At 45.1% G+C, this 27180-nt stretch overlaps 1 long non-coding RNA gene across 1 annotated transcript in view; it reads left to right on the top strand.

Annotated features, from left to right (window-relative positions):
• LOC138267722 (uncharacterized) overlaps positions 1 to 27180 on the top strand; it is a 430204-nt gene that overhangs the window by 142268 nt on the left and 260756 nt on the right. Inside the window, exon 2 of the long non-coding RNA XR_011199858.1 lies at positions 714 to 758. This is a non-coding gene — a long non-coding RNA (uncharacterized lncRNA). The remainder of the gene's footprint in view (positions 1 to 713; positions 759 to 27180) is intronic.

Genomic DNA, 27180 nt, shown 5'->3' with positions numbered 1-27180 from the left:
TCTCCAGTGCAGGTTCTATCTTTGAATTCTGGGACTGTTAATCTTGTTTATTCCATTATAAAATAGGGCTGCAAGTTCTAGAATTCAAAGAACAAAATGTGGACTAGGGCAGTGCTTCACGTGTGGACAAGTAAAACTTGCAGGAATGAACAGATTACTTTAAATGGATCTGAGAATGATGTAAAAAATCCATCAGTGGAGAAAAACTACATTGAGATGGGAAAGAGTATAGGACCTTTGGTGCTATTCTCAATAAGGAATGTGTCTAAACAAGGGCCACAAATGAGCACACAGAGCTCTTATCAAAGTGAGAACCTGCTTCAGAGGCATGTTTAAGGTCTTCAACGGGAAACTGCAAAACCGGCCAGACCTCGTTAACTGGGTCTAAAGTCACTGGAAAGAGCAGAGGTAGACGAGCTAGTTAAGGCAAGAGTGATCCTAGCTTGACCCGTAATTCTGGCTCTGGCCTTTCTCCGGGGTCCAATTGAAGGATGAGTCACAGATGAGTCAGGGATGATCCGACCACACTTTAAATCACCAGTTACTACAGAAGCAGACACTATTGCACTGTGATGCTTTGGCAGCACTTTTTAGGAATTAAATTAGTCGCACAGTAATTAGGAATTGCACTTTTCATATTTATTCTTCTCAAGATATTTTGACATAAAGATCAGATTAAAATTAATGCTTGTTCTTTTTCTTCTCTCTTCTAGGCTCCATTGCGGAGGTCTGTCCACCGTTCCCTCGAGAGAAGCACTGTAAGTATTAATGAGTGTTTGATTCTCCTTCTTAGTTTGATACCATCACTATAAACACCATGAAGGTACACTGAAACTCAAAGGGGTGGAATGGGGTGAAATGAAATGTTTGTTTACCTTTTAGCTATGGAAGGAAAAACAAGAATATAAAGAAACGTATAAGTTGCCCCAAGAGAGTAGTAAGGCTTATACTCAGCCCCTTCCCAGACATGTAAGACAGAGCCCCCCTCCGGTGCCCCCCCCACCCAAATGGTTTCTCTTTGTTACAACTACTAGGGCTGTGGGATAGCCGCAAGCGTCTTTCACAGTCCCTGCACCCAGCCACACACCTGATGGAGCCATGCTACTCCTGAAGCGTGGCAGGAAGATGCAGCTCCACGGCAAACGGCCTCCTGAGTCGTCTCCCGGTCTGCTTTGGGTTGCTTCTTTTTCATCATCTCCTGCCCTGGATCACAGCGAAGGGGGCGGTTCCCACATACTTCAACTCCGATTCGACCTCTGAAGATGTCTGAGCGTCTCTTCTTCCGTCGCTTAGCACTGTTCTCTCCTGGCTCTGCCTCCGGTTGCCACTGAGAAGACGCGGTCTCCAGGTCTGGCCCCAGGTCCAGACGCCAGAGGCAGTACCCAGAAATTATCCTCTAGCGGCTCCTCCTCTTCGGAGTGTAAACTTCCTATAAAGGGATGGTATTTGTCCTGCAGGGGAGAAGAGGGGCGTATTGAGATTTCGTTCTCCCGGTGATTGGGCAGCCGCTGACAGACAGTTTAATGACTTCTTTATCTCTTCTATTGCCTCTATTTTGTGTATTAGGGCAGGGAAGTAGAGTGATATTAACTTGTAAGCAAAGTGTCCAGCTTTCCTTACTTTTAAGCTTGCTTTAGGAAGAACAGCACAGATATATTATTTCCAGTTCATGTAGTTTGCCTGAATGCTTCTTACCAATATTGCAAATGATCTTTTACAGCTGAGTCATGCCCAGATGTATTTGTCATATGATTTGTATACTTTGCATGTACGTTTTATTGAATATTTTGATCAGAACATACTAATTCAAAGATAAGCAACACGATTACTGGTTAAGCATTTTTTTATTGTGGAACTAGACTCAAAAAGATAACTCTTGTGGGTGAAGTAGAAACAATGTTGTAAAACCTGGACTGTAAGCCAATGTTTCAAATCAGTCAAAATCCCACCGCCCTTAAGTTTCCTTAATAGCAACATTTGAGAGCACCATCAAAACTATCAGCGTGGGGTTGAATATGTATACATGCTCACCATATAATTATAATAATAATATTGCAGATTCATAAAAGGCACATGAAAAATGCTACTTATTTTGTTTCTATCCATTATACTTAAGCTTTTACTGTATGTGGGCTCTTTTCCCAAAATTTATGTCCCATCCTCTCAGAACGTTTTTCCTTATGATTTTCTCTCTAACCAGATTTCTGTTCACATCTACGGGCAGCATTTAGTTTTTGAAAACAATATGTGAAAAGTTCCACAATCTTGTCCTCGGAGATTGCTGCTGAATACCTACGTTTCATACTCTTGATTCCATCTCAAAAACCTTTCCTCCACCACCCTCCATTTACTGTTTCTTTATCTCACTCTTGCAAGTTCTTTTTCATCCCTTTCTCAATTTTTCACTATTTTACTATCATTCGCTCCCTTCTCCTAGTCTGGCTTTCCTGCTTATATTTTCAGTTGAACTATGATGATGAAATACTCGCCCCAGGCCCTAAAAATAAGAGCCAGTGTCACCATGTGCCATCACTTGCCAGATTCAGCACTCTCTATGCATCTGAATTCTTCTAATACAACAGTATTACTCTGCTGCTAAACTTTTCCAGTTACTTGAATCCTTTCAATTTATAACTGACACCCTGATTGAGTCACTGGCAACGGTATCTCTGGTTGTGATACCGTACCCCAGATGACAGCTAGCTGGTGTTACCAGACCGAAAATGCAGGTCGTAAAATCATATGAAACCCAGGTTACAATAGCACACAAACCTCTTTCTCGCGTCTCAGTGGTCCTCTGGCCTCCCACTCGTGGTATCCAGGGCATGACTCCGCTTCCTTTTTTCCTCCTTTATCCTTTCACCTGGATCCTTCCTGTTGCCTTAAGGCTATCACCCCCCTCCCCCACCAGATATTTAGCACCCTCCAAGAACAGGTGGTAAATATGTGCATTAATGCACATGCAAATGGGGGGGAAAGTGCATAATTCTGCCCAGCAAAACCAGGTCCACAACGAATTCACCATTATGTGGGGATTAACTCATAAGAACAGGAATTCCATAAGTAAATTCCAGCCAGGAACAATAATTCAAGTCTCCTTAAATTTGTTTAAGAAATTCTACTTTTCTCGTAATCAGGGCCTTAATATCTTATGATATGCTTACTGAGCTGTGTCACCCGGCTGGGTGGACTTGGCACAATATAAAATAAGAATAAATAAAAAATATTATGCCTGCATAATGCATATAGCTAAAAAAAAATGTAACTCTAAACAGTGGGTCCGGTCGGGGCCGATAGTGGTGTAAGAGGTTCTACAGTACCCCCAAAATTAGCTTGTAGGAATTCAAGGGGGGAATAAGCAAGAAAGGGGCCTGCTTATGCATTTCGTTCATATCTTGTTGCATTTCTTGTGCTTTCAAAGACAGAGGTTAAATGTCTGGTATTTCCTTTTCCTTTCTCCAACTCCGTAGTGAGGGAAGTTTGTAATGTGAACGAAGTGACAACCTTTCTGGGGTACAGAGAGAGTGAAAGGAAAGGCTTTAGGATGTAAAATGTTTTGGAACACTAATATCTACATAGTAGTCAAAGAACTATACGAATATTTCAAAATATATCAGCATAAGGAAAGTAAAAAATGACATTTTTTTGGTAACTCCGAAGGGTGATTAACATAAAGATTTGAATGGAATCAAAACAAACAAAGATACTTTATTCAAATTATAGATATGTGCTGAACCCCCGTTTCCAAACATTACTGTATGTTTAACAGTAAAACTACACGTCACTCCAAATTTAGTGGCCACTCTTCACGCTGAAAACGGTTCCAACACCATTGAGTTCGGTATCACCACACACCCACCTTACACCGGTTTGTGTTAGTGACGTGCACCGTGCACTCAGTGGACAGTCTCTCTGGATATCTCCCGCCCCGCTGCTGTTGTAGCACGTGTATTATGTACCTCGCAGTTTCCTGGGGATAAAATGCAGCTGTTGTTTCCGCAATCTCCTTGTCTCAGTAGTACTTCCGCACATTGGCTCAAACATGGAAGCAGCGCCAAGTGTGACCAACGGCTGCCCTCTGCTGGAATCTACTGACTACTGCAGCTACCAAAAGCTATCTCATTTCTCCGCGTAAACAGCACGTTAGAATGAATTGACTTACGTTCTGTTCAATATCCGATTCGTAGTTGTTTATTTGAATGCCTTAGTAGACACAATGAACATCGCAAAATGGCGGAAGGTGATAACAGTGGCTTCGGTGAAGGTGCTGTGGAGAAGTTAATTAAGATTTGGTGACACATGTTTAAACCGTTTCAAACCTGACGACCCGCAACGTTTATAGCAGACTTGCAAAATATTTATATATTTAACCTCATGAGGAGGTTGAAGAAAGCCTTTGATTTAGAGCTTAGCTGGGGACATGGATAGCTAGTTTTCTTTTTTTTTTTACAAATGAAATACATGCTAACCATCCCAATTTAGGTGGGACTTCTTTTCTTTAAAGCTATCTAATTTCAGCTTTCACCTGCTTAAAAAACTCCACTCCAATGCAAGTTGATGGGCAACCTCAATTTATCAAATGTTCTTTTCTTATCTGTTATAAAATTTTAGCAAATATGTTTTCAGGACTCTGAAGGTATTAATTTATGCTTTACAATGTGGAATGCACCTGTGGTGTCCTGGAGTGACCCATCTGGTGTACCACGAGTAATGAGCAGGGCAATGTCCAGTATGTACTTCATTCAGATAAGCACAGAGGAACTGATGACTCACCAGGAGCAGTATATGTGTACACCTCATTGGACTGCCATTCCAGCAGTCCAATCTCAAAGTGTACACACACACCATCACAAAGACTACGGCCTAGATTTACTTAGAGTAAATTAAGCTTGCTTTGTGCCGCACAAGCTTCTATAGGAAATGGTAATAGTTACCCCATGGTTCTGTCGGTTGGCCCAAGGAGAGCCAAAGTTCTTTCTTACAGAATGACAAAATTATGCATGATAAAAGTACAAAATAGGAAGGCTGTATTACCCTAAAACACTATTATGGGGACTGAAATGTTCTAAAAACTGTTTGTTAGCAGAATAATGGCACACTGCATTCGCTTTATGTCCTTTGTATATCTTCTAACATTTAGATGATTACGCCATTGGCCATTGCGTCTTCTTTATTTGGAATGTGAAACACATATCATGGCATTTGCTGGTTTCAGTAGACAATCTACACATATGCCAATTGTCTTTTGTTCATTACCAAACTAAATATATATTATCTGCAATAGCATATTCAGCTTACCAAAAGGTCCCCTAGCAACCATAACATATTGTAATTGTAATAGTATTTATATAGTGTTTACTACCCTTGAGGTGTTGAAGCGCTTTTTGGCGAGTAGCACGCTATTCCGGAACCTAAGAGGAATTAGTGGTGGATTAGTGTAGGGAAATATGAGTTCAGTATTAGTATTATTCTCCAGTATTGGGGTATCTTTCATAGATTCACATGCTTGAATCATTCCCCGTCGTCGAAGTGGGAGTCCCACAGTACATAGAAAGCAATAAATAAAGATTTTTTTTTCATTGAAGTCAATAGGAAAAAACACATTCAATTGTAGAACTATCAGCCTCTTTGGAAAGAGCCCAAAATTCAGCCAATCAGGCGTGACCACCCCTTTAGAATCCTCAGCACAGAGGCTTAGTCTCTCAGATTTTCTACCGCACGTCGTGTGTAAGGGAGTCTCCCTGAGCTCTGCTCAGTTCTTCTATCTCTTCAAGAGAAAATCTTCAAATTTTCACTTTTTCTCTTACTGTTGTATTTTTCCATCATGTCTACAGCAAGAAAAGGTTTATTTAGACCTTGTGGGACCTGTGGAAAGTTAAGACTTCACTGTGAGGACCCTCACAAGGAATGTATCTACTGCCTACATCCAGAGCATAAGGTCAAGGACTGTAAGATCTGCAGGACCTTTCCCAACAAGACTCTGAGAGACAGAGAAGCCAGGCTCCTACTTTGGCTTCAGGAAAGAAAGGCCAGAGAAGCTCTTTCTGAGGAGGAAGAGAGTGACACTTCAGTGACCTCAAAGAAAAGGAAGAGGTCTGTGGAGAGCTTATCCCCCAAGAGCAGTAAGTCAGCTAAGAAGCTGCATGCATTTAAGGACAAGCCGGAGGAGCAAGCTTCAACATCCAAGGTAATGTGTGGTAAGGTTCACTCAGAGCCATCCACACCTGCTTCTTCATCAAGGAAGCTCAAAAAGCCTTCAAGTTCACTACCACCGTCGGCGCCAGAAAATCTACACCGTCAACGACACCGTCGACGAGCGCATCGTCGACGGCAGGCCTTCCTTCGTCGACGAAAACAGCGACGGCCACGTTTACAGCTCCTTCGTCGCCAATGATCATAACCTCGTCTCCACTGTCTTCTACGACGATAACGTCGGTGAGTTTGAAGTATGGTCCATCGTCGGCTCACACCCTGAAGATCACAAAGAAGCCGTCAACCGGTAAGAAAATGAAATCTTTACCGTCGACGCACTCATCGACGAGTAAATTCAGAGCATCTCCGTCGATCTCACCGTCGAAAATACCGACGACGCACCCGTCAACGTCAATCCCGTCAGCGACAGCCCCGTCGACGGAAACCTTGTCAACGTTGGCACCGTCGACGGCAACTTCGTTGACGCTCACGGCACCGATAACGGATTCACTGACGACGGCTCCGTCGACACCTACACCGTCGACGAGAATACCATCGACGAGCGCTCCGACGACGGCGGCTCCGTCGACGACTCAATATCCTGATCCGACACCTAAACATTTTGGAGCATCTCCTTACCTGCCACAGAGAATTCTACCTATAAAGAGCAAGTATTCTCTATTACTTCCATCGCATACATCACCCAGTAAGGTCACACCAGTACCTCCGCAGCATCTATTTGCTGACGAAGATGATGACGATGATGTTTATTCTGATGATGGTTTCTTTCCGGTGGCACGTAGTCCATCTGAACTACGCATTAAGTGCCAGGAGGAAGATGAAGAGGAAGATCTCCAGCCTTATTCAGACCAGCAAGATCAGTCACCTGCAACTTCAAGGGCAACAGGAACAGACAGTTCAGATGCCTGTATCGTTGATAGCCAATCTTCAACAGATGATGCAGGATTATTATTCAAGATTTCCTCCACCTGGTTCTTCTACCCCGGTGCAACCTCCGCAGACACCAGTGTCCACCCATGCTAGACCATCGGAATTTCCTGATCCTACCACAGCACCTTCATCTGGACAAGATATTGCTCCACCTTCATCCGAGGACGAGCAAGAAGAAGGTGAAATTCAGGACTCGGATTCACTCATTCCAGAATGGGATGAGTATCAAATTCAAACTCCATCTCCATCTACACCACCCCCAGTGGACTCTCCACCGCAGGATATTGGTGGCTTCCATAGTGTGATGGAAAGAGCTGCGAAAAGATTCCAGCTGCCAATAACATCAAAGCAGTCAGACTGTTTTCTTTATGACTTCAAGGAAGATACTAGGAAGTCTGTAAGGGTCATACCCATTGTTGACTTCATTTGGGAGGAAGGCCTTAAGGTCATGCAGACTCCATCCTCCATTCCGGCAGTCTTGCCGAGACTTGAAAAGAAATATAAGGCACCGGACAATTCTCCAGCGTGTTTGATTAGTCACCCTAAACCGGACTCGGTCATATCACAGGCAGCTCAGTGGAGGTCCAGGAATCCATCGGCATCTCTGACTGCCCCCCCAGACAAAGAAGGACGTCGATTGGAATCAATAGGGAAAAAGTTCTCAACAATGGCGGCCACCACTGTTAGAGCAGCAAATTCTCTAGCAATCCTAGGGAGATACGACCGCCAGATGTGGTCTGATATGTCGCAGTTTATAGACATGTTACCTGAGGATAGTAGAGTAGAAGCGCGCAAGATTCTACAGGAAGGTGAAAAGATTTCGGCTGAAATCATAGACTGTGCCATAGACGACTCCTCTACAGGTTTTCGCCAGTTGGCCGGAGCGGCCGTACACAGGCACCAGGGGTGGCTCAAAGCTACTTCTTTTAGGCCGGAAGTACAATTAAAGATCCTGGACATGCCGTATGATGGCGAGCTCTTGTTTGGCAAGCATGTGGATGATGCTTTACAGTCCATTAAAGCAGACACTGAGACAGCCAGATCTCTGGCAACACTACAATACAAGAGACAGCCCTTTCGGGGAGCGAGAGGGAGAGGAACCTTTTCGTATAGAGGAGACGCTCAACAATATCGTCAATACTCCTCTTACCAAGGACAGTTTTGCTCAACCTTTGGCCAGCAACAACCGCATTCCTTTCGACAACAGTCATCCACTCATTTCAGGCAACAAATGAGAGGAAAGTCGGCTTACAAGACCAAGGAGACGACAAGAAAGCACTGACCCTCATCGGATGCCTGCACCCAGCCCCTATATCAACACTCTAATAGGGGGCAGAATTTCCAAGTTTCTACACCAGTGGTCCAAAATAACTTCAGACAAATGGGTACTAGATATTGTCAACCGAGGGCATACACTAGAATTCAACCAACCTCCCCCTCATGTACCACCAAGAGGTCCCCCGCCAGCCCATCTCAACGAGCTTATAGATCAGATTGCTATCTTATTGAAGAAGGGAGCAATAGAGATCGTACCAAGGAGCCAGAGGGGAACAGGTTTCTACTCCCGCTTTTTCCTTATTCGGAAGAAGACAGAGGACTGGAGACCTATTTTAGATCTTCGTTCTCTCAACAAATTCCTCAAGAAGCAGTCTTTTCGCATGATCTCCCTTCAAGACGTCCTGCGCCTGCTCAACCGAGGGGACTTTATGACATCTTTAGATCTTCAGGACGCATATTTCCACATTCCCATTCACACCAATCATCAGAAATTCTTACGATTCAGGGTTTCAGGCACTCACTACCAGTTCAGAGTGTTACCTTTTGGCCTCAGGTCGGCCCCAAGAGTATTCACCAAGGTTTTGGCACCGGTGGCAGCCCACCTCAGACAACTAAGGATACAGGTGTTCCCGTATTTAGACGACTGGCTAATAAAGCCACGAACAACATCAAAGGCTGCAAGGGACACGGAAACATGTCTATCTCTTTTCGGAGCTCTGGGCTTGACAGTCAGTTACCCCAAGTCTCACCTAGATCCTACCTAGAACATCACCTTTCTAGGGGCCATCTTAGACACTATCCAGGCAAAAGCCTTTGCTTCACAGGACAGGCGAAAGAAACTTCGAGATTTAGCAGCACGTCTCAGCAAAAGAAAGTCCGCTTCAGTGCAGACTTACAAGTCTTTTCTGGGGATGCTTTCGTCTTGCATTCCATTGATACAAAACTGTCGTCTGCACATGAGGACACTTCAGCAGCAGTTAGACAATCAATGGAAACAAATAGAGGGCTCTTTTGACGATGTAATCCGAATAACCCCATCAGCAAAACAAGCTTTCAAGTGGTGGAAGGATACTCCCCTCGTCTCAGAAGGTCTGTCTTTTCTGAAGGACAAGACGATGCACTTAATAACAACAGATGCATCCCTAGAGGGATGGGGTGCTCATTTGCAGGATCTTTCAGTGAGAGGGAAATGGTCCACTCAGGAATCGACTCTTCACATAAACATATTGGAGTTAAGGGTGGTTGCCTTCGCACTCAAATCCTTCCTCACAAACATCAGGAATTCTTCAGTCTTGATAAGAACAGACAATACCACGGTCATGCATTACATCAACAAACAGGGGGGCACAAGATCTCAAGCATTATCACTAGAAACGCAGAAGCTGTGGCATTGGGTAATTCAACATCGAATATCCATCAGAGCAGAACATCTCCCGGGGATCACCAACACCTGGGCAGATGCCTTAAGCAGGACTCGAACCAGCTGCCACAAGTGGGAACTCAATCAGCCAGTTCTCGAGCGTCTCTTTCGTCGTTGGGGCAAACCCAATCTGGATCTGTTCGCGACCAGAGACAACAAGAAATGCCAACACTTCGCAAGCTGGCGACCGCAGAAGGGATCAAAGGGGAATGTGTTTTTGATCAGATGGTCAGGGATTTATGCATACGCTTTTCCCCCGCTTCCACTCATCACGAGACTTCTGCACAAGATGAAGAGGGAACCATGCAGAGTTCTATTAATTGCTCCCAGATGGCCACGCCAGTTCTGGTTCACAGAACTTCTATTACTCTCGGAGCAGCCTCACGTTCGACTGAAGACATTACCGGACTTGTTGCAATGAATCAAGGTCAGGTTCGTCATCCCAACCCGACATCTCTTCGTTTATCAGCCTGGCTCCTGAATTCTATGAATTCGATGGACTAGATATCCCTCCAGATTGCAGGGAGGTACTTGCCTGTGCCAGGGCTCAGTCTACAAACCGGACATATAAGTTCAAGTGGAAGAGGTTTTGCTTATGGTGCTCAACTTCCAACGTTCATCCTCTAAGGTCCTCTCCTGAACAGATTCTGCCATATTTATTGCATTTAGCTAAATCCGGCCTTTCACATTCATCTATTAGAGTGCACCTGGCTGCCATATCCCGTTTCCTACGAATGTCTCAGTCACCTTCTTTATGGTCGTCCAGAATAATAAAACAATTTCTCAAGGGTTTGTTCAGGATGTTTCCGCCAATTCACCGTCCTTCACCTCAGTGGCATTTGAATATTGTGCTCTCCCAGTTAATGAAACATCCGTTTGAGCCCATTCATAAAGTGGACCTCAAATTCATTTCTTTTAAAACAGCCCTCCTTCTGGCCTTGACGTCAGCGAAGAGGGTTAGCGATATCCAAGCCTTCACAATTTCTCCACCTTTCCTCCAATTCAAGCCAGAGGTGGTCATTTTGAGAACTAATCCAAAATTTATACCTAAGGTTTCATCGTCTTTTCACCTAAATGAGCCGGTGGTTCTGAGAATTTTTTTTCAAAATCCACAAACTGCAGCGGAGTGCGCACTACATTCTCTGGACATTAAACGCTGTTTAAAATTTTATATACAAAGGACAAGTGACTTCCGTAAATCTGAACAACTGTCAGTTATGGAAGGATCAATAAAGGCAAATCCGTTACTAAGCAGACCATAGCGCGCTGGATCTCTTCTGCCATACAGTTATGCCACCAGTTGGCAGGGAAGCCATTATCATCCAGTGTCAGAGCGCACTCCACCAGAGCGGTATCCACTTTGGCAGCTCTATTCGCAGGAGTCCCTCTGAGCCAGATCTGCAGAGCGGCAACATGGACACGTGCTCACACCTTTACCCAGCACTACTGCCTGGAAGCTACGGACAGAATGGATGCCGCGGTAGGACAAGCAGTGTTAAGTAATTTATTTGCATAAGGTGAGCCAATAACCTCTTACCCTCCTTCCTCTATGTATTGTTAGAATGATATTTTTATGTTTATATATCTATGTGTAGAAATGTATATATATATATATATATATATATATATTTTTTTTTTTATTTTTTATATAGGTGATATGTTTGACGGTTGATTGACAAATGTTAATTACCCATATGATCATATAGTATGCATTATACACAGGCATACTTTTGGTGTTTCAGAACTCAAAAAATGTTTCCTACTGCTGGCTACTCTGATTCAAGCATGTGAATCTATGAAAGATACCCCAATACTGGAGAAGAAAATAAGTTACTTACCTGTAACTGTGGTTCTCCAGTATTGGTATCTTTCATAGATTCACATGCGACCCACCCTCCTCCCCATAGAGGCTCACCTCTTTTGTTTTTTTCCTGTAATCACTAGTGCGGAGAAATCTGAGAGACTAAGCCTCTGTGCTGATGATTCTAAAGGGGTGGTCACGCCTGATTGGCTGAATTTTGGGCTCTTTCCAAAGAGGCTGATAGTTCTACAATTGAATGTGTTTTTTCCTATTGACTTCAATGTAAAAAAAAATAAAAAATTCTCTATTTATTGCTTTCTATGTACCGTGGGACTCCCACTTCGACGACGGGGAATGATTCAAGCATGTGAATCTATGAAAGATACCAATACTGGAGAACCACAGTTACAGGTAAGTAACTTATTTTCTTATGAGTTAATTTGAGCAGAGGATATGTGAGTTTGTTAGTTGGATTGACTAGAGTAATGGAGGGATCGAGGACGGAAGAATCAAGAAGTGTTAATTGGGAGTTTATAATAATAGAATGAGGCTTGGGATGAGTAAAGGAGAGATGGAGGAGGGAAGAGTCTGTAGAAGGGATTAGGGAGATCATAGTTTAGTCAAAGGTGAGATAAATGATGGAGAATTTAGTAGGATTGTTTGGGAGATCATGGTAATAAACTGAGTTTTTGGGTGAGGTAGGTGTGGAAGAGGGGGGAAGAGCTCAGGCAGGGTTATTTTGGAGATGAAAGTAGTAGAATGGGCTTGGGATGAGTCAGAGTGGGGATGGTGGATAGATTGATAGAGACATAACATAGGGTGATGGGTAGGCAAAGTAAAGTTTACAAGAGAGTACATTTATATTATTTTTATTTATTTATTCTTTTATTTATATATATATACTTTTTTATCATTTTCTATTTTAATTATTCTTTTATTTATTCATTATTATTTTTTACTTTAATGTAATTATCCATAATATTAATTTTTATTTATAGATTTTTATTTAATTTATTTTTATTTAATTTTTCTTAAGTACAGTAGGACTAGAGTAATAAATAAATAGATATGTAAATACATAGGGAATATATGTTCAAGGAATATAATAAAGGTTATAATAATATGAGATGAAAAGTAGTATTGTATAAACACAGACTTTCAAGATTTGTAATATTTGAAGTTAATAAGTGTACTTTTCTAACATTTATCTTTCCTCAATTTTTGAATAGCAAAATGCTTATGATAATAAAACATTAGATCAGTATGATATAAAAACAAGAGCAGGGATTCATAAGTATCTAACATAAGTTATCAAGGAGCTATGCAATGACCTATGAACATGTTAAGCATAGAATAACATACGCATGTATATACACACCCATATATATATATATATATATATATATATATATATATATATACATACACACATATATATATATATATGTCAAACAAAATTGCCCGAAATATCGAGGCTCCAACGTAGCGGTCTTGACATGGGAACGGGAATCCCATAAACATGCTGCACATATTTTCTTCTAGAATATAAATAAAAGTCAAGACACAGACGACCAGTTGCAAACTATATTAACAAAACAGAAAAGATCTTCCTCCCAACGCGTTTCAGCCGTAGCCATGTTAAGCATAGAATAACATACGCATGTATATACACACCCATACAAATACACACACCCATATATATATATATATATATATATATATATATATATATATATATGTATATTTGTTTTTTTCAACCATAGGTAAATATACATTTGTTAAACAGGTTTAAAGAGTATGTGTATAATTTATTGTTATGACATAGTAGCAATACATATTTCCTAAAGAACTATACATTTCTGATAGATACACATACCTGTGGATTCCTCACCTAAAGAATTCTCCCCTCGCGCCAGCCTCAACGGAAATTTCTTCTAGCTCTGCACGTCGACGATGACGTCACAATCGCCCGACTCCACGTGACGCCGTATGAAGTCATCCAGGCAATAAGAAGCTCTCGTCGACGTGCAGGCGTCAGTTCCCTTTTTTCCGTGCCCGAGTAACGGTTAATTCTTCGAGGCTCACAGGGAGCTACTGTTTCGGACGACGGTTACAATGTTGCAGCCAAGGAAATCCGGCTTTAAACCATGTAACCAGTGCGGGGGTCGGTTACCGATCCCCATGAAAATTGCCTCTGGTGCCTTAGTTCCGACCATGAGGTCGAGTCATGCGGCTCCTGTCAGCGCATGAACCCTAAGGCACTTAAAGAGAGGGAGGCGAAATTGTTCTTGGCGTGATCCAAGAAAAAAAAGGAGAGACGCCATCGGAGGGAGTCTTCTTCGAGATCCTCGAGGTCTCATCGCCATCATAGTGGCTCCCGGCGCTGTCACGGATCTCGGGGCCGATCGAGCAATGGACAGTCTAGATCGAGATCGGCTTCTCTGTCAGCTCGGCGCCGTCCGACGTGGGACATTAGCCCGACTGTCACCCCTCCACCTCCTACGACCCCAACGTCACCTGGGTCGGTCTTTGAGGTCGAGCCTCCTCAGAGGCCAGAAGGTTCTCCTGGCCAGCAGTTACCTGGACCTTCTTCGGCATGTATGCCGGAGCCGGTGCAGCAGCAATACCCAGCTTTCCCAACTCCGGGAATGGATCCTGCGGCGTTTTTAAACACCATGTTTAACATCTTTGCTTACATGGCGCCGGGTGGAAGTCAAGCAGGTCCGTCTGGCCCTTTGGCCTTTAATTTGGGCGTTCCGGCGTCTTATAAATCCACGCCCTTCACACCATTTCTATCTGCTGCACCTGAAGCGGCGCAGATGCCCTTGACGTCACCCAGAAGACCGGCTTAACCTGCTACGGTGCCGTTGGATTCGCCTTGGATCCGATCCACAGTTAAGAATCCTGTGGAGCCGGAGGGTCCGGCGTCGGACGGATCCGAGGTTCGGCACCGACGGAGATCTTCAGCGCCGGCTGACGCCGGGTTTGGAGTCAAGGCTTCGATCCAGACGGCTGGCTCTGCGGCTATTGGAGGAGGAAGAGTATGCAAGGCAGCACCTGGAGGAGGGTGAAGTTTTGGAGCCCTCTGGTGACTTCCAGGGTCTGGATACAGCCAGTGGCTTGGATACCTCCCCAGAGTGGGATCTAGCTTCCCCTGGAGAGATCACTGAGGAAGCGGCTTCATTCCACGCCGTTATTCGAAATGCTGCAGACTTTTTAGACCTTCCCCTCCCTACTGCAGAAGTCAAGAGAAATCTGTTGACAGAGGTTTTGCATCCAGCCTCTGTATCTGCTGAGCCTCTTTTGCCCTTTAATGAGGCGTTGCTGGACCCCATTAAGGACATCTGGATGAAACCTGTTTCTACCGCTGCTGTCAACAGAGCGTTGGCTCGTCGCTATCGGGCGGCACCAGGTGATCCGGTGTTTCTCTCTAAACAACCAACACCGGAGAGTTTAGTGGTACAAGCCTCATGTTCGTCCAGATCCTCTCCTGGCTCGATTCCCGGAACACCTGCGGACAGGGAATCAAAGAAGATGGACCATACTGCAAAAAAGACCTTTTCATCTTGCACTATGGCCTTAAAGTCATCCAATGCGACCTGCATATTGGGACGTTACATCCATGCCCTTATGGAGGAAGCGAAGGGCCACCCTAATTTGTCCCAGGAGATGTTGCAGCTACTGGCGGATGCTCAAGCGGCAGCAACTCAGGTGATCCAGTCCGGATTGGACACTTCAGACTCGGTGGCTAGAGCTATTGGCACGACCATAGTTTCTAGGCGTCGGTCTTGGCTTCGGTCATCTAGCTTCTCATCTGACGTGCAAGCGACTCTTCTTGATCTACCCTTTGATGGCGAGAGGCTCTTTGGTACAAAGGCGGATTCTGCTCTGGAAAGTTTTAAGGAGAGCAGAGCTACTGCAAGATCTCTGGGGCTTCAGTCTTCTGCCTCATCCTCTTTTAGAGGTTTTAGGAGGTTTAAAGGATTTGGACGTGGCTCCTCCTTTAGTGGCAGATTTCAAGGACTGCAACAGTCTGCTTCCACCCTGCCATACAGATCTTTCAGAGGCAGGGGCAGAGTCCGCACAAGAGGAGCCACCCAGCAGCACTCTGCTTCTTCCTCTTCCTCAGGAGGGATGCAGCAAGGAAAGCAGCCGTAGTCCTCCTCCACTCCCTGTCCACTTGTCTCCGGTAGGGGGGAGACTTGCCCATTTTCTTCCGATGTGGGAGGTTATAACATCGGACTCCTGGGTCATTGACATTGTGAAGAAGGGGTACGCTCTTCCCTTTCGGGAATTCCCTCCTACCTTCCCTCCCCGCCCATCCTTCTGTTCGGAAGATCATCTTCTCCTATTAAAGCAGGAAGTATTGTCCCTATTGGCAAAAGGCGCAATAGAGTTGGTTCCCGAGCAGGAGAGGGGTCAGGGCTGTTATTCAAGATACTTCCTGATCCCCAAAAAGGATGGCCGGTTGAGACCGATTTTGGACTTGAGGGTTTTGAATTGGTTCCTCAAACAGGAAAAGTTCAAAATGCTGACCCTTTCACAGGTTCTTTTGGCGTTGAACGAAGGAGACTGGATGGTGTCGGTCGATTTGCAGGACGCGTATTTTCATATTCCGATCCTCAAATCGCACAGGAAGTATCTCAGTTTTGTGGTGGGATCGCAGCATTATCAGTTTGCGGTCCTCCCGTTTGGTCTTACTTCAGCACCTTGGGTCTTCACAATGGTGATGGCGGTGGTAGCAGCAGAGCTCAGAAGAAGGGAGATAGCAGTATTTCCCTATCTAGACGATTGGTTGATCAAAGCCAAGACTCTGGAGCTCGTGCAGTGCCATCTCCAGTCGACAACTCGGTTGTTGTACGACCTGGGTTTTTCACTCAATGTACCCAAATCTCACCTGGAGCCCTCTCAACGCCTCCTGTTCATAGGGGCAGTATTGGACACGACATGGAATCGGGCCTTTCCTCCGCCCCAGAGGGTCCAGGACATTCAGGCGTTGATTCCAATGTTTCACAATGGAGCGGTAGTTCCAGTCCTCAAGGTCCTTCGTCTGCTCGGTCTGTTCGCTTCTTGCATACTGTTGGTCACTCATGCACGCTGGCACATGAGGGCTCTTCAGTGGTGCGTCCGCAGGCAGTGGTTTCAGCACAAAGGGGATCTTGAGGAGTCGATAAGGATCTCCAGAGACACTGCAGTGGATCTTCAATGGTGGGCAGCGGTTGACAACCTGTCACGAGAAAGGCCGTGCTCGCTACCCCCACCAGTGGCCACAATAGTAACGGATGCTTCCACTTTAGGGTGGTGAGCTCATCTGGGGGACCTGGGGATCAAAGGCCTTTGGTCTCCGGTAGAACAGAGTTTACACATCAATCTGTTGGAATTGCGGGCAGTACGTCTAGCTCTCAAGGCCTTCCTCCCTTCCATTTGCGGTCAGTCAGTCCAGATTCTGATGGACAACACCACTGCGATGTGGTATATAAACAAGCACGGAGGAGTGGGGTCGTATCTTCTCTGCAGAGAAGCTCTTCGACTCTGGTCCTGGCTTCAGGAACACAAGATCTGCTTGGTAGCACATCATTTGGCCGGAGTCCTGAACATGCGTGCGGATGTTCTAAGTCGACGCAGCTCGGTCGACCACGAGTGGCGTCTTCATCCAGATCTAGTTCTGTATATCTTCCGGATGTGGGGATATCCACAAATAGATCTGTTTGCAACTCAAGAGAATGCGCAGTGCCCGCTATTTTGCAGCCTCCAGTATCCGGTGCAAGGAGCTTTGGGGGACGCGTTTCAGATGTCCTGGAAGGGTCAGTTGCTTTACGCGTTTTCCCCCATACCCTTGGTTCCTCGAGTTCTGAGGAAGATCCGCCAAGACCGAGCTCAAGTCATCTTAATAGCTCCGGATTGGCCAAGAAGGGTGTGGTATTCAGACCTTCTCCAACTCTCTCAGTGCCCGCCGCTCCGTCTCCCTTACAGGGTGGACCTCCTCTCGCAGTCGCAGGGGCAGATTCTACACCCCACCTCCAGAGCCTGCACCTTCATGCCTGGAGATTGAACGGGGCAATCTGACTTCCTTTTCTCTCCCACCAGAGGTGGTGGATGTTATTTTATCGGCCAGGCGACACTCCACCAAGTCAATCTATGCTAGTCGTTGGTCCAAATTTGCATGCTGGTGTGGAGAGAACAGTATAGATCCTTTAAAAGCTAGTTTATCTGATATTTTGTCATTTGCACTTTACCTAGCACAGAAGGGTTGTGCTATTGCCACAGTCAAAGGTTACTTGTCTGCTCTATCCGCTTTCTTGTGCCTTCCAGATCAGCCATCTTTCTTTAAATCTCCTATTGTTTTAAGGTTCCTAAAGGGTCTCACTAACAAATTTCCACCAACGGCTTTTGTTATGCCTCAGTGGGACCTTAACTTAGTCTTAACGTTTCTAATGGGGTCCCCTTTCAAACCGATGCACTCTTGTTCTTTACGGTTCCTGGTATTCAAGACTGTTTTCCTGGTGGCCATAACATCTGCCAGAAGGGTTAGTGAGCTTCAGGCTCTCAGTGTAGATCCCCCATACCTTTCTTTCTTCAAGGACAAAGTGGTGTTGAGGACCAAGGCGGCTTTCCTACCGAAGGTTGTTACACCCTTTCACCTGGGGCAGTCGATTACTCTCTCTTCCTTCCACCCTCCACCTCACCCATTGAAGGAGGAAGAGAGGCTCCACCGGCTGGATCCACGAAGAGCGCTGAGCTTCTACGTCGCCAGAGAGTTCAGACAAGATGATCAGCTCTTCGTTGGATACGTGGGGAAGAGGAAAGGTAGAGCGGTCCACAAGAGAACGCTATCCAGGTGGGTCATTCTATGTATTAAAGTTTGCTATTCTTTGGCGAAGAAAGATCCACCTGTAGGGCTTCGTGCCCATTCCACCAGGGCCAAAGCAGCTTCATCAGCTTTGGCTAGAGGTGTTCCTGTGGCTGACATCTGCAGGGCAGCGACTTGGGCGTCCCTCCATACTTTTGCCAAACATTACTGTTTGGATTCTGAGGTTAGGAGGGATGGCCATTTTGCTCGCTCGGTGCTGCAGGAATTCTTGGTTTGACCATTCGGGCACCCACCCCCAGAGGTAGTACTGCTTTGGGACTCTATTCTTTAGGTGAGGAATCCACAGGTAGGTGTATCCATCAGAAGAATAAGTCACTTACCTTCGGTAACGCTTTTTCTGGTGGATACAATAACTACCTGTGGATTCCTCACGGTCCCACCCGCCTCCCCGTTGCCTGACTGGTCAAACCGAGAAGTCCTTGGGTGAGCATCCTTGGTCTTGTACTTATGTATATAACTGATTCATGTATTTAGTTGTGATAACTGCATATACATTTCCTTTGCAAATTAAGATAGTTCAAAAAAGACATTTTTGGACTTGGTTTATATGTACATATATTTCTTTCTTGTATTGAGTATTCATTACTGTTATTTATAATATGTGTTTTATAATAAATGTTCTATTTTCATTCATTCTAGACGAATATGTACTCTTTAGGTTTAACCTGTTCGCCTCTATGGCACGTACAAAATGGTGATAACTGACGTCTGCACGTCGACGAGGGCTTCTTATTGCCTGGATGACGTCATACGGTGTCGCGTGGAGGCGGGCGATTGTGACGTCATCGTCGACGTGCAGAGCTAGAAGAAATTTCCATCGAGGCTGGCGTGAGGGGAGAATTCTTTAGGTGAGGAATCCACAGGTAGTTATTGTATCCACCAGAAAAAACGTTACCAAAGGTAAGTCATTTATTCATCTAGAATATACACATAATCAGATTACAAATATTTATCAACACAGGCTTATGCAGTCCATTTCTGTTTGAATATGGTGGTTATGAAGGAAAGAGACAACTCTTGAGTAGTCTTCAGAAGACAAGATAGTTATCCATGGATCCTATATTTGGGAGTAAAGAATTCCATAGTTGGGCTGCTTGGACATAGAAGGATGTACCACCTCTTGTCTTTTTCTTGTATTGTGGTGTTCTAAGGCGGGTGCCAAAGTGGAGGTTTCTTTGTTGAATGTATTTGGTTATTTTGTTTCTGATAAAAAGCAGTTCTGTTCCATGTATAACTTTGTGGGTGATACAAAGCAGCTTGAAGGTGGATCTTCTAGAAATGGGTAACCAGTGTGGTGCTCTCAAGGCAGGGGAGATGTGGGATTGTGGCTTTAAATGTAATAGTAGCCTGCAGTGGAGTTCTGAATCTGTTGTAGTTTTTTTAATAATAGATAGAGATGATCCATGGTAGTGGCAATTGCCATAATACAGTTTGGTTAGTACAAGAGAGATAGTAGCCTGCACCATGTGTGGAAATCTGAGGTGGGGGAAGATGCGTCGCAGAGTCTTCAAGGTGATGAAGCTTGTTCGTGCTAATTTGTCCACTTGGGCATTCATTGTTAACTTGGAGTCCATGGTAATTCCAAGGTTTTTAACTTCCTTGGGTAGTTGAGGAGGTGGTCCGAGATCGTCAGGCCAGGCGCACATTGGGTCATACTTTTTCTAGTCACCACATGTGAGTATTTCTGTTTTGGAAGCATTTATTTTTAGATGGCTCCAAGTCATCTACTGATCAATGGCTCCGAGGCAACTGAAGATTTGTGAGTTTTTAATGTCTTTGAAGCATTCCAATTTGAGTAGTATTTGTGTGTCATCTGCATAATTGTAGCATGTGAGTTGAAATTCATTGATCAGTTCTGGTATTGATATCATGTAGATGTTGAAAAGCAAAGGTGAGATGATTGATCCTTGGGGGACCTCTGCTTTTGTGAGGATAGGATTTAGACGAGAAGGCAGGAGAATAGATAATATTAGGTTCGATGGCATCTGTCGCTGGAGATACACATGTTTTGCATAGCTCGCCATCTGGTGTTGGGTCGGAGTGTTACAAGTTGTTTTTCTTCGAAGAAGTCTTTCGAGTCACGGGACCGAGTGACTCCTCCTTTTGTCTCCATTGCGCATGGGCGTCGACTCCATCTTCGATTGTTTTTTTTCCGCCATCGGGTTCGGACGTGTTCCTGTCGCTCCGAGTTTCGGAACGGAAAGTTAGCTATCTATCGGAAGATTACGTCGGTATTGTTGCGTTTGGGATCGGCTTAGATAGAATCGACACCGCATCGAAGTTTGGAGAGCTCCGGTGCCCTTCGGGGTAGCTTTCGATCCCCCGTCGGGGCCTGGTCGGCCCGACCGCGTGTCAGACAACGCAGATGGAACGGACCCCGTTTCGTTTCTGTCCCAAATGCCACAACAAATACCCGTATTCAGACCAACATTTGGTCTGTAACCTGTGCCTGTCGCCTGAGCACAGTGAAGAGACTTGCGAGGCCTGTCGTGCGTTCCGGTCCCGAAAAACACTCCGTGACCGTCGAGCCAGAAGACTTCAGATGGCGTCCACGCTGACAGCACACTGAGAGTTCGAGGAACAAGAGGAGGAAGAGGCCTTCTCGATCCACGAATCGGACTCCGAAGAATTCGACGATCCAAGAACTGTGAGTAAGACGTCGAAGGCAACACACAAGAAAAGTGACAAGGCCCAGGGGACGCCACTGCCACCAGGCCATGGCTCGACCCATAAATTCGGTGACCGACCGTCGGCACCGAAAAAGGCCGAAACAGTGCTGAGATCGTCCGACTCCGGTCGAGACACCGGCACGCAGCCTGCTCGGGACCAAGACAGTGCTGCTGAAAGGGATCGACGCTGAGAAAGCGGTGCCGAGACGGCTCGACGCCGAGACAGTGGCACCGAGGAAGATAGACGCCGAGATGTTTCGACTCCAAAAAAGAAAAAAGTCACCTCGGAGCCGAAAAAGAGTACAGACAGGGTTTTGGTGCCAAAACGAGCCGCAACCGACCCCGTTACCGGTTCCTATTCAGAGGAACAATCACTGTCCTCTCAGATGCGAAAGCATAGATTTGAGGAGGAGTTGCAATCCACCGAAGTGGACCATACGCAGAAACGTATTTTCATACAGGAAGGAACAGGGAAATTAGAAGGAAAAGGAGACTGGAGTTTCAAACAGACCAAGCACCACAAACAAAATTGGTGAAAAAGGTATCTCCGCCACCCTCTCCACCACCTGTAACTAACGTTTCACCAGCACAAACTCCTTCACATTCCCCGGCTCACACCACCGCGAGCCAAGGTGACCAAGACCAGGACGCTTGGGACTTATACGACGCCCCAGTGTCGGACAACAGTCCAGAGGCGTATCCCACAAAGCCCTCACCACCAGAAGACAGCACGGCTTATTCACAAGTGGTGGCTAGAGCGGCAGAGTTCCACAACGTAAACCTCCACTCAGAACCAGTCGAGGATGACTTCTTATTCAACACCCTCTCCTCCACCCACAGCTCCTACCAAAGCTTGCCCATGCTCCCAGGAATGCTACGGCACGCAAAAAACATCTTCAAGGAGCCGGTCAAGAGTAGGGCAATAACACCAAGGGTGGAAAAGAAATATAAAGCGCCTCCTACAGACCCTGTTTTCATCACCTCACAGCTGCCACCAGATTCCGTCGTAGTAGGAGCAGCTCGCAAGAGAGCCAACTCCCACACATCTGGGGATGCACCACCCCCAGATAAAGAGAGCCGCAAGTTCGATGCAGCTGGAAAGAGAGTCGCAGTACAGGCTGCAAACCAGTGGCGCATCGCTAACTCCCAAGCACTACTTGCGCGCTATGACAGAGCCCATTGGGACGAGATGCAACACCTCATTGAGCATCTACCCAAGGAAATGCAAAAGAGGGCGAAGCAGGTGGTTGAGGAAGGACAGAACATATCAAATAATCAGATACGCTCCTCTATGGACGCAGCGGACACAGCTGCGAGAACAATTAACACATCTGTGACTATAAGAAGGCACGCATGGCTACGAACGTCTGGTTTTAAACCAGAGATACAGCAGGCAGTGCTCAATATGCCATTCAATGAAAAAGAACTGTTCGGACCAGAGGTGGACACGGCAATTGAGAAACTGAAAAAAGACACTGACACTGCTAAAGCCATGGGCGCACTCTACTCCCCGCAGAGCAGAGGCACTTACAGCACCTTCCGCAAGACAACCTTTAGAGAGGGGTTTCGGGGTCAAGCCACACAAGCCAGCACCTCACAGACAACACCGTCCAGCTACCAGGGACAGTATCAGAGGGGAGGCTTTCGGGGCCAATACAGAGGACAATTCCCTAGGAATAGGGGAAGATTTCAAAGCCCCAAAACCCCTACAACCAAGCAGTGACTCACATGTCACTCATCCCCTCCACACAACACCAGTGGGGGGAAGAATAGGCCAGTATTACCAAGCATGGGAGGAAATAACTACAGACACTTCGGTCTTAGCAATTATCCAACATGGTTATTGCATAGAATTTCTACAAATCCCTCCAAACATACCACCAAGAACACAGAATTTATCAAAACAACATTCAGACCTTCTGGAAACAGAAGTTCAAGCATTATTGCAAAAGAACGCAATAGAACTAGTACCAGAAACACAAATAAACACAGGAGTTTACTCACTCTACTTCTTAATACCAAAAAAGGACAAAACACTGAGACCAATCCTAGACCTCAGAACACTAAACACCTACATCAAGTCAGAACACTTTCACATGGTCACGCTACAAGAGGTGTTACCATTGCTAAAGCAGCAAGAGTACATGACAACCTTAGATCTCAAAGACGCGTATTTCCACATACCGATACATCCGTCGCACAGGAAATACCTCAGGTTTGTATTCAAAGGAATACATTACCAATTCAAAGTATTGCCGTTTGGTTTAACAACCGCGCCAAGAGTCTTTACAAAATGTCTAGCAGTAGTGGCTGCACACATCAGAAGGCAGCAAATACACGTATTCCCGTATCTAGACGACTGGCTAATCAAGACCAACTCACTGACAAGGTGCTCACACCACACAGATCAAGTCATACAAACCCTCTACAAACTCGGTTTCACCATCAACTATGCAAAATCACACATTCTGCCGTGCAAAGTACAACAATATCTAGGAGCCGTAATAGACACAACAAAAGGATTAGCCACTCCAAGTCCACAAAGAATTCAAAATTTCAACAAAATCATACAGCGCATGTACCCAACACAGAGAATACAAGCGAAAATGATATTACAACTCCTAGGCATGATGTCCTCATGCATAGCCATTGTCCCGAACGCAAGACTGCACATGAGGCCCTTACAACAGTGCCTAGCATCGCAATGGTCACAAGCACAGGGTCACCTTCTAGATCTGGTGTTGATAGACCGCCAAACATACCTCTCGCTTCTATGGTGGAACAGTATAAATTTAAACAAAGGGCGGCCTTTCCAAGACCCAGTGCCACAATACGTAATAACGACAGATGCTTCCATGACGGGGTGGGGAGCACACCTCGATCAACACAGCATACAAGGACAATGGGACGTACATCAAACAAAACTGCACATAAATCACCTAGAAATGCTAGCAGTTTTCCAAGCACTAAAAGTATTCCAACCAATCATAACTCACAAGTACATTCTTGTCAAAACAGACAACATGACAACAATGTATTATCTAAACAAACAGGGGGGGGACACACTCACCGCAGCTGAGCCTCCTAGCACAAAAGATATGGCGCTGGGCAATTCACAACCACGTTCGCCTAATAGCACAGTTTATTCCAGGGATCCAAAATCAACTTGCAGACAATCTCTCTCGAGATCACCAACAGGTCCACGAATGGGAGATTCACCCCCAAATTCTAAACACTTACTTCAAACTTTGGGGAACACCTCAAATAGACTTATTTGCAACGAAGGAGAACGCAAAATGCCAAAACTTCGCATCCAGATATCCACACAGGCAGTCCCAAGGCAATGCCCTATGGATGAACTGGTCAGGGATATTTGCGTACGCTTTTCCCCCTCTCCCTCTCATTCCATATCTAGTAAACAAATTGAGTCAAAGCAAACTCAAACTCATACTGATTGCACCAACATGGGCAAGGCAACCTTGGTACACAACACTGCTAGACCTATCAGTAGTACCCCACGTCAAGTTGCCCAACAGGCCAGATCTGTTAACACAACACAAACAACAGATCAGGCATCCAAACCCAGCATCGCTGAATCTAGCAATCTGGCTCCTGAAATCCTAGAATTCGGACACTTAAACCTCACACAAGAATGTATGGAAGTCATAAAGCAAGCTAGAAGACCATCCACTAGACACTGTTATGCAAGCAAATGGAAAAGGTTTGTTTGCTACTGCCATCAGAATCAAATCCAACCAATACACGCATCTCCAAAGGATGTAGTGGGCTACTTACTACACTTACAAAAATCGAACTTGGCCTTCTCTTCCATTAAGATACACCTCTCAGCAATATCTGCATACCTGCAGATTACCCATTCAACTTCACTGTTTAGGATACCTGTCATTAAAGCGTTTATGGAAGGCCTCAAAAGAATTATACCACCACGGGCACCACCCGTTCCTTCATGGAACCTTAACATCGTCTTAACAAGGCTCATGGGTCCACCCTTTGAACCTATGCATTCTTGCGAAATACAATTCCTAACCTGGAAAGTTGCATTTCTCATCGCCATCACATCTCTAAGAAGAGTAAGTGAGATTCAGGCGTTTACAATACACGAACCTTTTATCCAACTACACAAAAATAAGGTAGTCCTAAGGACTAATCCTAAATTTTTACCGAAGGTTATTTCACCATTCCACCTAAATCAAACGGTGGAACTACCAGTATTCTTCCCACAGCCAGATTCCGTAGCTGAGAGGGCACTACATACATTAGATGTCAAAAGAGCATTAATGTACTACATTGACAGAACAAAGAACATCAGGAAAACTAAACAGCTATTTATTGCATTCCAAAAACCTCATGCAGGAAACCCAATATCAAAACAAGGTATAGCCAGATGGATAGTTAAGTGCATCCAAATCTGCTACCTTAAAGCAAAACGACAGCTGCCCATTACACCAAGGGCACACTCAACCAGAAAGAAAGGTGCCACCATGGCCTTCCTAGGAAATATTCCAATGCACAAAATATGTAAGGCAGCCACATGGTCTACGCCTCACACATTCACCAAGCACTACTGTGTAGATGTGTTATCTGCACAACAAGCCACAGTAGGTCAAGCCGTGCTAAAGACCTTATTTCAAACCACTTCCACTCCTACAGGCTAAACCACCGCTTTTGGGGAGTTAACTGCTTACTAGTCTATGCAAAACATGTGTATCTCCAGCGACAGATGCCATCGAACTGAAAATGTCACTTACCCAGTGTACATCTGTTCGTGGCATCAGTCGCTGAAGATTCACATGTGCCCACCCGCCTCCCCGGGAGCCTGTAGCAGTCCGGAAGTTAACTTAAGCTTTGTACATTTGTAAATATATTATTTAAACCTTAAATAGGTACATACTTAGTCACTCCATTGCATGGGCACTATTACTACAACACAACTCCTACCTCACCCTCTGCGGGGAAAACAATCGAAGATGGAGTCGACGCCCATGCGCAATGGAGACAAAAGGAGGAGTCACTCAGTCCCGTGACTCGAAAGACTTCTTCGAAGAAAAACAACTTGTAACACTCCGACCCAACACCAGATGGCGAGCTATGCAAAACATGTGAATATTCAGCGACTGATGCCACGAACAGATGTACACTGGGTAAGTGACATTTTCATTCTGTTTTGAAGGTAGGATGTAATCCAGTTGAGAGCAGTCATTTCTGTGCCGGCTTAGTGGAGTCTTTGAATTAGGGTGTCATGGTCAACAGTATCAAAGGCAGCCGAGAGGTCCAAGAGAAGTAGTGCAGCAACTCCATTGCGGTCGACTGTGTTTTTAAGGTCATCCCAGATTGCTATAAGTGCTGATTCATTGCCTCTTCCTGAGCGGAATCCAGTTTGGTAGTCTGAAAGTATGGAATTGTCTTCAATGAATTGTGACATCTGGGCCAATGCTGCTCTTTCTATCAGTTTGTCCAAGAAAGGTACATTTGTGATTGTAGTGTAGTTGTTGGGGTCCTGCGGGTCTATGTTTGTTTTCTTTAATAACAGACATATGTATGCCTTTCTCAGGTTTTCAGGGAACGTTCCTGTAGTTAAAGAGTTATTGATGGTTCTTCTTACAGGTGTGGCAGCAGAAGTAGATAAAAGAATGATCTTGAAGATGTGTGGTGGACAAGGGTCAGAAAGGCAACCGGAAGGCCTGCTTGCTTTAACCAAATCCATAAATTCACCTTGTGATATTTGTTTGAAAGAGTGTAGAGGCTGGGTTGGTTTATTCTTGGATGGGATTTTAGGAAAGGGGTTGGTGCTAATGGTTTTCATCTGTTTTAAATAGGAGTCCAGTGTGTCTGCCTTGGTTGTGTAATGAGTTGCCAGTTTGTTTGTTAAATCATGATTAGTGGGATGACTTCCTTCCATGCATTTAGGTTTTCGAAATTCATTGAGAATTTGATAAAATTATTTGGTGGCAGATCTAGCACTTAGAATTCTGTCTGA

The sequence above is a fragment of the Pleurodeles waltl genome, chromosome 12 (genome assembly GCF_031143425.1).
Source record: "Pleurodeles waltl isolate 20211129_DDA chromosome 12, aPleWal1.hap1.20221129, whole genome shotgun sequence".
Lineage (NCBI taxonomy): Eukaryota > Metazoa > Chordata > Amphibia > Caudata > Salamandridae > Pleurodeles > Pleurodeles waltl.
Note: the sequence above shows the minus strand (reverse complement) of the source record. Positions and strands in the feature narration are given on the sequence as shown.